Raw genomic sequence first — 11,598 nt, 5'->3', positions numbered from 1 at the left:
TTTAAAAAACGCATAATCGTAACCAAAACATGTTAAATAAACCGTATGGCAATTAATAACGCGCGTTTAAAACGCGAATAAAGCGTGTAAAACATGACCATATAAAAATGAATTGCGTAGAAAGGTACCGTGTAAAAAGAGTTACAAGTGTATTCTGCTTTGAATATTTATATATTTTTGCATGTTGTACGTATTGTGTGCAGTTTTGTACCTTCAGATTTTCCATCAATATATAAAAATCCGCCGTTTAATAATAACTAAAATAGTTAAACAATAAACGATGTTAAAAAGAAAAAATAATTAACTAACGAAAAGCGTTGCAAAATGTAATATTTGATTTGTAGGAAAACCAGAGAAATGAATAAAAGATACTGATTTAACCGATCCGTACCAATCTATATAGTTTTATAAAAAAATCCAAATTACATGTATTTAAAAATTAACTATTCTCGACATGTCATAATAGGTCGAATAAATATTATCCCGAGAAAATATATATGGAATATCGTGTTTACGATAGGGGTGCGCAGTAAGGGTGCGCGTTTTCTAGCCGCCGTTTGGTCCTTTGTACAAAGTTCGCAGTCTGCCTGCGGCCGCGCTTGATGAAACTTTATTTCGCATCACCCTTACCTTAGAAAAAACAATTTTCTCCACGTATTTCGGATATTATCCTTCGGTGGTCCAACAAGCTGTCGATATATATATTTTTCTTTTCCATTTTCTCTTCCTTTTTTCCTTTTCCCATGTAGTTGGTCGATGTCGGCGTGAAATTAATCAGTGATGTAAGATGGAACGGACAGGACTGGCGCGATGATCGAGAATCGATGGCAACCGTTACGAAAGATATAAATGGAAAATTGTATCGAACAATGCGTGGGTGAATTCTAATTGCAAATCGTTGATTGCTTATTAATATGAAGCAGTTAAGGGGAGGTGATGATCGTACCTCGATGACGCTTAAATGGATGGTGTTAACGAAAGAAATGTATCCGAAACGTTTAGACTGTGATTTGCAAGTAATTGTGACGAATGAATATTTGTTGGGTAATAAAATTAATCGAATTAATATTAGATCGTTGTTAATGTGAGTTCTGAACGCTCAAGTTGTTTGTGTAAATGAGAATAATATAAAATAGAAGATCTAATAAATGGAAGATTATTGAAATTCTTCGATACTAGTCCGAGAAATGGACTTTAAAACGATGATTTCAAAAGTTTTGTAAAATAGTGCTATACGTTGTCTTACTTACGAAGATAAAAAGAAGTGGTGGTAAGAACGAAAACTTATATGGAAGAATGAGGAACTGATGCATGGTGGAAATTGATCGAAAGTTTTTCAAGAGTTTTTACGTGACACTATGAAACTTTAACCGGAAGATGAGGAAATGACAAGCGACAGATCGATTAGGAAATAATATGCTTGTGGACGGGGGTCGTGTAAGTTCATCGTCGTAGCAAGGTAGGATAACTCGACAACTTTTTCCCCATCTCGTCATCTCCCCTGGAAACTTTTACTGCCCTTTGCGTTGAGATGCACGAGCCGCGTCAGATTGCAGAGATGTACAAAATTTTGCTCGAGTAACACTGAATCAAACCATCTGGTAATAAATTCACCAACTTACAATAATCATACGAGATATTACATTTTCATTATTTTCAATTCTAATATTAATTTTATTAGTCTATTCGCAAAACAGATATTGATCGTTGCATATGTATATAGAAAAACATCAAATTATATATGTATATATAAAAATATGATATTTCTTTTTTTTAAATATTAATTTGATTTATTTACAATCTTCAATTTATTCACAATATAATGGATAATTAAGCCGCAAGTACAGAAGAATTTACTAAGAAATTTTCAAATTTACAAAAATTTTATTCTTTCTAACAAAATAAGAACATCCTGCGTTGAATTATCAAGTACTGATAATTTTGATAATAAAATGGATTTTCTAACATCATTTCGTATAAATTCGTCGTCGGTATTTATCTCGTATTTGTCAGTTCTTCTATTAAATGAACGTAATCAAGATTAAATTGTATTATTCGAAGAAGTGCTGCGAAGCATGGTGCAATTTTATATTAAAATTGAATGAAGTAAAGGCACAGTGTCATAATTGCACATAAGATAGAACCACGCTGTCGCAGCCGTGCTCATTTAAATACATCGAGCACGCATTCATGCCCTCAAGAAAATTCAACAATCTCGTGAACCATTATTAATCTACATTTTTCTTTTAACCTGCATGTATGCAAATACCTTAGGAATAAATCTCAATTTCGATACATGAACATATTCTTTATATTATATTACAGTTTTATGAAAATAATTGTATCAAATAATGAAGTCACGTATTTTATATTTAATGAAATATTTAATATTATGAGAAATTCAAATATTAAAGCTACATAGAAATCCAATTTATGGATATGTAAATGTAAATTACGTTGGAACTTTATAAAGTTCGGAACAGAAAATTCGGAATTCAGAACACGTGACGAAAGGGTCGTTAATATTAACTATAAACTTCTGGAATCTCTCCAATTGGAGAAAAAGAAATATAAAATTTGTTTTCGTTTCCTCTGAAAAGAATTAAATGATACAACATTCGTATAAAAATTATAATGAAACGCCGGGAAATATTTTCCAAGAGAAGCTTCGCTCAATGCAGAAGACGTAAAAATATTTTTCACGTGCCACGAATAACGAAATATTCCTTCCTATTCCAACAGAGATACACTTAAGTTGAAAAGATTATTTTATATAAAAATGATTCGTATTAATCCACTTAATTTTTTTATCTTCAAATTCATATAATCTTCATCCTCAAAAGGGATCTGGCTTCATTCGTCATTTTCCGAACTCGGTCCGGATCATCTGAAAAGTCCACTTCATTACCGATTGCTCGTTCCAGAACCAGTCGCTTTATAAATCGAACATGGAAGTAGCTAAATGGGAAAAAATGAAGGTACGCCCAAAGAACAAAAAGTAGGATTATACGAGAGAAATCTACAAAAGTGGCGACAGCTAATTCTCCTTTTTCATACTTTCCTCCATTCTTTTATCGTCCTTTAACGTACACAATCGCAATGATCGTATTCTAAAAATTTTCCGTACTGAAAATGGCACAAAGGGAGGCTCGTAACTGTTTTATTGGCGTGCATTTAACGAACAATCCGCGAGATCGTTGTTTCAGCTCGGAAGATCGGTTAACGATATCGAGACTGTAAGATTTTTAGCATTATCGTTGAAATCATTTTCTTTATGATATTCGTAAAACCGGATTATTTTTTTCTGCCTGTGAATTGAATGACCACTGGATAGATTTTATACGAATACTAGAGGAAATTTTACGCTTTAAATGTTTTCTTATCGCGTTGCAACATAGATCACGATTTATTCTTGGATACTCAAGTTCGCGCTTATAGAAGTTAAATATATAACTAAATCAACCTTCAAGGAGAACTGTATACTTTTGATTTTTGACTTATCGAATCGACTGAATTTCTGTTTCTTGCATTTTCGTCCTTACATTTGGTTGACTTTCTAATGGTTGATAAAAGTAAATTTGAAAATGATAAATTTCGTAACACTATAATTTGATTTCTATGTAAAAATATTTGGCTTAAGGAATCGTGTAGAAGATGAAAATGGATTAAATCTGACATAAATACATCATTATGATGAACAAAACGTAAACAAGACATACATATACAAAGGAATTAATACGATCAATTATTTCTGACTTAAAGTGCAGGATTAGTTAAGATTAAAGATAGATAGATAGATAAGTTTGAAGATAAGTTAAATTAAAATTTAAGATTTAAAATATTGTTTTGTCAGGATACAAGCCAACTACGTGCATCATAGACATAAACAAAATTTGTATTCTAAAGAAATAGTTTAGTATAACTAAAATTGTAAGATCTAGATGGAAGATGTAGTGACGAACACTAAGCTATTCCTTAAAATTCCCTTTCGTAATAATTTAGTATGATAAACAAGATGTTGTAACATAAAACAAAACAATTACATAAGCCAAGCGAAAAAAGTTGCAAATAACGTTGCATAAACGCAATGTTGAACTGTCATAATACTCAGGAAGAAAAAGTGGTAGAGGAAGAAAGTGATCAAATGAAATTCTTTTTTTAATATAAAACAACAACCAAAAAACGAATGGCACGTCCAGTTTAATCGTAATCACGTAATTTTTATATTTCATCCGGAATGGAACATTCAACAGAAGTTAAATCTCTTTCGCCATTAAATCCAACCTCCCGGATTACTTGAGATAAATGCCTTTGAAACGAAGATGAGACTTATTCTATTATTATAAAAGCGTCCTCGAGATAATACGTGACATTTAACAGTTGCTACGTTAGTAGGCAAGAATAATGTTGTGATAGAAAATAAATGAACGCATATGGCATTTATATATGTGCAGTACAAATTTGCTTTTTAATATTTTAAAGATGGAGGCAGATATTTTGTATTAGGTTGTCCAAAAAGTCTCTTCCGTTTTATAAGGAAATAATAGACTCACAGTATTTTTTTGTTTTACATTAGTTTATTGAATTATGCACGAACATAATAATAGAAATAGAACGCAATAAATCATACCTAATTCAATAAAATAATATAAAACAGAAATTGTTGTTCATCTATTATCACCTTTAAAACAAAGAAAACTTTTTGGACAACCTAATAATTCTCTTTTATTGAGAAGAAAGAAACGTCATCTTATCTGAAATAATTTTTAGCCAGATACTGTGTTCGCAGCTGTAAACGACACGCAACTATAAGACTCAAAATAAAATGAAATTGTACATTAATCTTTCTATAGACTGTTCACTCTCCCTCTTTCTCTCGCTCTCTCTCACTTTCTCTTTTTTCTTCATTATAAAATCAGTCAATCTTTAGAAAGCACCCAAGTAATTTCGTGGTTCTTTGTGGTCACGTATTGCCGAGATATCCGGTTTTCTCGATCGTGAATGCGTAAGGCAAGCTGAGACCATAAACATTGATTAGCCGTGATAAAACGAAGAATCAGGCGTACGTTTCTGATAATGTAAAGACAAATAATAATTTTTCCGCAAGATTGCTCATTAATTATTGATCGTAACAAATCACGTAATAAAAGTGTCTTAAATGGGTTTATTTTATGAGGCGGAAATGAATTCTGTAAAATTATAGGTTCTTGTAGAGGACAAGAACGAGATGAACGCTAAAATTTAGTGGAATATTTGCGGACTATTTCTAAAAAGAAATTTTTTCCTAAAAATCGTACGCGAAGACGATGAGTATTAAAATGGAAGAAAAAAATGTTTGAAAAGTTGAATATCTCAGTTTTAAATGTGAATGGGGAAAAATTTGCAAAAAATAATGAAAATTTATTTTTGGCTAACTAATTTCGAAAAGTCAAGCTACGCGCATACGTGTGTGTTGCGACAAAAAAGCACGCGAATTTTATGCAAAAATTTTGTAAGGGAATTAAGAATAAAAATTTTGTGAACACGCATCCGATAGAAACATAAAATTCCATTTTAGTTGACATTTTCTAAGGATGTTCTACTTTTATAAACAAACTTTTTCTGTGCTTGTGTCGTGATAGACGAATTTTTTTTAAAGAATTTCATTTTATTTCTTTTTTCTTTTAATTACGTCTTCATATACCACGTTTCAAATTACGTTCTCCTTGCTGATAACAAAAAGTACGATTAAAATTATTTTTTAGATTAATATAAGAGGAGAAGGAAAATTCAAAATTCTACATACGCAGGTATGCAAAATATATAATTTTAATGTTTTCGTTCTTAAATAAAATATCAAAACATCTTCAGTAAATAAAATATTTATTCGCTTAAAGAAGTCATTATTCTTTTTGAAATTCTGAAAAATTTCAGTAACCAGAGTCGATATATTTATTGAACACTTCAAAGTGCAAAAAACTAAAATCGCGTATTTTGACAAATGTAGCTTAAACAGTTATTTTCATTGTAATTGTGTTAAAATTCCTGCACGGAATATCGCGTGCTAGAACATGAAATATCTACAGTGATTGCTTTGTACATACGTATATAACGAATGTACACCGGTTCTGATCCATTGATTTAAATCGCGTGTGTTTATTTTGGACTTACTTTGATAAGTGGCATACGGACACGCGTATCTTCGCCATATATATATTTCGCCAAGTAATCAACGATGTTCCTAAAAAATAATACGTTTTCAACATGGAATTTTGAATATTTTTAATTGTTACAATCATTGATTAATAAATTAGTATCGAAAAGAAAATAATTAGAAATTTTGTAAATATTTAAAATGGTTTCATAAGAATATTAAATCATACAATTGATCCTTTTTTAGATCTATGTAATAAAAATAATACAGCTTGTGTGTAAAGAATTTTAGTTTAGAATTTAAAGATATGAGAACGGAGAAATTACGTGAATTCAGTTCACTGAATTCTATGCGAGGTTTCAAAATACACATATGAAACATTTCTCTGTCAACGTAGGAGGTATAATTGTATAATTAAAATAATATCTTCAGTATTCCAGTTACGACACATGCATATCTGAAGCATACTTGTACTCAACTTCTGCACGCTCAACTTTCCTATACTACATTTAACAAGGTAATTCACATGCAAACAAAATAAAAATTCACTAGAAGGATGTACTATAAAACCATGAAAAAGCATAAAAAATGAATCGTGGATTTATTAGGAAAATATCTTTCTTCGAAACCCTTTAAATCAACTTCAGCACATGCTACACATCTTTCAATTTATATTTCTCAAGCTCCATCTCTCGAGCTCTGAAAAAAAGGAATTAACGCTCTCTATCATCCTCTATCCTCATCAACACGCCATTCTCCTCAAACTACACGCTGTTATATATGGTCATATATAGAATCGTATATATGGTCAGACAAGTAATCTATATACCTCAAGATCCATCCCTCAAATTCTAAAATGATCAATTCTCTCCATCATAGTCTCTCCATTACATCCTATTACATACCACACTACTCTCATACCTCATAAGATCCAACACATTCATTACGCACGTCACGAATCCGAGAATCCTCAAAGAAATACAAACGTGCGCTGCTAAAGCTAGTATATATAGCGATAATTTACTGATTTTTCTTCGCTTTTTTTCCATATTGATGCGTGAAAGTTTGCTCCTTTTCTCAAATGTTTTAAAAAAAGTTTGTATTTGAGTATTCGAGAGTATTTGATAGTACACAATATTTTAGAGTTCTCTTGCACGACTGGATTAATATCGTTAGTGAAGTGCAATTTATAAACTACAAATTATTAATATCAATTCGGATGCTGATAACAGAAAGTTATCATGACGTCCGTTATCATGGAATCCACAATTTCATGACTTAATTAAATGCAACTTTTTTGCGATATAATTACAGATATGCTCACAATAGATGTATGACACGACGAATATTTTGCTGAAATTAAAGGTGCTAGGGCGTTCTTTTGTTTTCTTGGAAAAGAACATGAATAAAACGTTTTTATTATCAGCGTTTGAAATGCCTTTCTTCTGTAAAAATTTCACAATAAAACGAAGAAAACTTTACAAGTAAATTTTACAAGTGAATTTTACAACTCGCCACTTATAGATCCACGAATATTATATATTATAATATAATAATATTATAACTATAAATTATAGCGCGAAAGGACCTAGATATGTAATGAAACTTGGATCCACAGCAATCGAGTTTCACGCACATTCATCTATTTATCATCCATATATTTATTTATACATACATCTAGGTTTTCTTGAACAATAATTTACTAATTAATAAAGTAAGTGAATTGACGAATGGTAAACCGTAAGCCACAGACCTTTTCTTATATCAATTTACCACTCGTCAATTCACTTACTCTATTAATTAGTAAATTATTATGCAAGAAAACCTAGGTATTGAAACTTGGTCGGCAGCAAACACGTTCCATACACAAATACACGTACACACGCACATCTATTGGCAAAGAAACGTGCGTGTTACCAAAGCAGTATACTTACTAGTCAGAAAGCGCGTGATAGATCGAGGATGTTGCATATTCATCTAGATAAGACGGTTCCTCATGATCTTCGGGCAGTTTGCACGCTCTTCGAAGATATCTACTATCACCAGGGTAGCTCAGATTGCGTCAAGAATAATGTTACACTATGAGAAGCATTAGCAAATATCGATCGTTTATCCTGGTTAGCCATCCCCGGTGTAATTTAGCGGCACGCGATATCTCGAGTGTTATGGTTACGCGTTAATGCCTGTCACGTTGCCGAGGTTTATGCAGTAGGTGCACGGATAATGCGGCGTGTAAAATTCACAAACTACCTGAACACGCGTGGAATCGATCACGTGTTGCGTTCAGCATTGTCCCTGAACTTAGGGCGGGTTCCATTAATTTGCACATTAACTAAAAGCAGTAAGAAGTCACTTGAACTATCACTATGAAAATCATAGTGGTGTAAGTCGGGAAATTCGGAAAATTTGAATTTAGTCACGTACTTCAGACCTCATAAGTATCATCCCTTTAGTTTCATAATTAATTAAGTGCTAGCTTTATTCTTTACCGCGATACGTTTCCTTAACTTCAAAAAATAAATTTTTGTAACAATAAACACAGAACACTGTTTTATGAACTATAATGCTAGATTGTCTTACATATTACATATACTATAATTCTCAGACCTATATTTTTCATAAAATACAATAGTTATTAAACAAGAAGAGATTTAATATTATATAAATTTAATAGACGGTTATAAACAGAATATTAGTTTGCAAATTGTCTCTACGAATCATGTCAAGTGTTGGATAAAGGTACATCAATGCATGTCTTTTTTTGATGCTTTAATTTACGATTATGCTGTATCGTTTTCACCTACTATAAGTATGGCGAGGATCATTTCATTTCACACAATGATTCTGAGTGAAATCCTAACGGGAAGTGAAGCAAAGAACGGCATCGTAGCTTGTATTGAAATTTGTTATTATATGAACATAAAATGTAAATGAACGAACGTAGGATGAAGAGACTTACCGTAATAGAATGAAAAGCTCTGAGGTGTCGCCGTTAGTACGAAAGAAGCTGCGTTCTTTCTTAGATTTGAAAGCGTCTGTATGAAAGTAGCGTGGCTGCACGAAGTGTATCTATTAAAGACTACTTCTTTACTTTCTGTCGATCATTGTTAAAGATACTATTTTTTATGCAAAGTATAATCATCGGAAAAAATGTAGAAAAACTAGAGGAAGAATGTAGAACTTAGGTGTGACGCAAAGGTGATGTGACAAATGACACTTCGTGTTGCAAAATCAGCATACAGTTATTTTTCATCCACGATAAAATTTAGTTATCAATGTTATAAAGTGTAAAACATTATGTCCAGCGTTTGAAAAGTGCATTAATCTCCCGTTTTAGCTCGTCGATATATTGTGAGACGTTTAAAACCTAAAAATTCTATCTCAGATACTGCACAGACAAGTAATCGATCTCGCTAGAAACTCAGTACATTTTATAATCTAATGATTTTTAAATGAAATAGAATGAAAAATTGTATTTTATGAATTAAATGTGAAATACACAGGCGATTGTACACTTTCGTAAAAAAAAAAAAAATGGTAATTACTGAAATATTTTGCATTTAACATTTGATGCAAATAATATACAAAATGTTATGTGCAACTTTATGTATGTGACATGTAATGTATTATATTATCAGTTTTTAAAATGTATCTACGTAATGTATGACGTAATGATGTTAAAACATATTACACCCATAGAACTTTCCTTGTGTGTATACCAAAAGAGGATTACATCTTGCTTTTCATTATTAATAATTCCCATCGTTAAGGATACTTGCAACTTTCGTCATAGATTAAATTCGTACAAAGTTATGTAGGTAAATAGCTTCTGTAAATTCTGGTCTGCGTTGCAGTATGTTTAAGTAGATCTAGCCATTCGTTAATAAACTAGTTAGACAAGTGTTCTCTGCTCTGGGAGATTTTATTTCTTTAATTCACTTGTATTGAGAATTATTTGAAGAATATTACCTTTTTACAGCAGAAGAAAATTGAAGGTTTGTTTAATTTCGTTTCAGAATTCTGGAAATTTTGCAGTCTGTCTGTCATTAAATGTTGTTGTGAAATTACTCATCGAAAATGTCACACTATCACATATCATAACATGTCGGCTTCGAAACGTCGGACGAAGCTATCGCTGATAGTTACATATCACCCAGTTGCAAACTTTCAGTGCAGTAAACGAAGTAAAATTATTTCGAAACTTCCCTTGCCATTTCTAATTATAAATTTCGTTCCAAGTAAATTAACCAAAATTCTTATTAAAAATACTTTGTCGTCTCTATGTATAAATTTCTATTATATACAAACGAATAAAGATCACGTTAAAATAGAATCGTGTGACTGAGTGAAATGAAAATCTTGTCAAAATTTGTCTAATTGTCTCTGATTGCAAATTTCAACTGAATAAAATGAAATTGTTAACATTGTTAAAAATAACCTTTCCATCTCTAACTGCGAATTTCATTACAAGATGAGGCAAAACTTTTGTTGAAAAATATCTTCCCATTTCTAACTACTACGCACGCTTAGACAGATAATATATGTACGCTAGTAACCATTTATTGTTTCTTTATTCTACTTCGGAATTCAGAAGTTGTACGGAGTCGGATTTACCTTAGATTTTGGTAGAGGCGATAAGTTCGAGAAGTACGAGGGGAAATCACTCACTAAAGCAGACTGACCAAGACGAGACTTTGGAAACTTCCAGGCACTGAATAGTGGGAAGTGTCTAATCGGCAAACGAAGAAAGTTGAAGCAACTTTATACGACAATGTGAAATTTATATGGAGCACATTTATATGATAATGTGAAATTTATATGGAGCAAATTTATATGACAATGTATCTTCAATGTATTCTAATTTCGTGATGGTACAAATAATCGCGCACGTTTTACAATCGTTCCGAAACAAAATATTAATTCTTACGCTTGTCCTGACGATACAATAATTATGTTACCCTACAACTATAGTGATCCTGTGTCATACCCACGCTATATAGTAATCCACGATGACCCTACATCTTTCTACTTGTATTTAAGGTGGAAGTTGCAATAAGTATAGACACGAGCTAGGAATAGCACCTGATAAATAAAATAATGCGGCCATTCGACGTTCGTCGCATCAACCAAAATCGATCCGAATGAAGACACACATAACGTCTTAGTCCATCGCAACACCTAAGAGTTTATGGCGAGGGACGTAGGCCGAGAACTTGCTCCTGTATCGGATGTTAGATCTCAACAGTGTTCGATTTCATCGCAAACATTCAGTTGCGAGCTCGTACCATTTATTTGAAAATCAAGCAACAAATGCTGATACTTCTCTCGATAAAATTTATACGGTCCAATCCAAAAGGTTCGAACTGTCGACTACATATTCGTGTCGTAAAATCGTTATAGACTAACCGATAATAAGCTGCCATATATATGGGACGAGACATCAGATGCTGGGCGATTCTGTAACA

The 11,598-nt window shown here is 32.1% G+C and overlaps 1 protein-coding gene and 1 long non-coding RNA gene across 3 annotated transcripts in view; one reads left to right on the top strand and one right to left on the bottom strand.

The window, feature by feature from the left end:
• Positions 1-574: 574 nt before the first annotated feature.
• LOC100646069 (RYamide receptor) overlaps positions 575-11,598 on the top strand; it is a 46,154-nt gene continuing 35,130 nt past the window's right edge. Inside the window, exon 1 of one of the 2 annotated variants that reach the window (XM_020865403.2) lies at positions 575-1,459. The gene's annotated coding sequence lies outside the window, so the exon portion shown is untranslated. Of the gene's footprint in view, positions 1,460-6,555; positions 6,651-11,598 lie in introns of those variants that run through there. The other variant, XM_048409981.1, reaches the window with a different exon arrangement.
• On the bottom strand, positions 5,875-9,642 carry LOC125385932. The gene is made up of 3 exons (XR_007225682.1): positions 9,093-9,642; positions 8,068-8,465; positions 5,875-6,220 (listed from the first exon to the last, which is right to left on the bottom strand). It is a non-coding gene; the product is annotated as an uncharacterized LOC125385932 (long non-coding RNA).

This window comes from Bombus terrestris, chromosome 11 (assembly GCF_910591885.1).
Source record: "Bombus terrestris chromosome 11, iyBomTerr1.2, whole genome shotgun sequence".
Classification (NCBI taxonomy): Eukaryota; Metazoa; Arthropoda; class Insecta; order Hymenoptera; family Apidae; genus Bombus; species Bombus terrestris.
The sequence above is the reverse complement of the archived record's forward strand: the minus strand, read 5'-3'. Positions and strand labels throughout refer to the sequence as shown.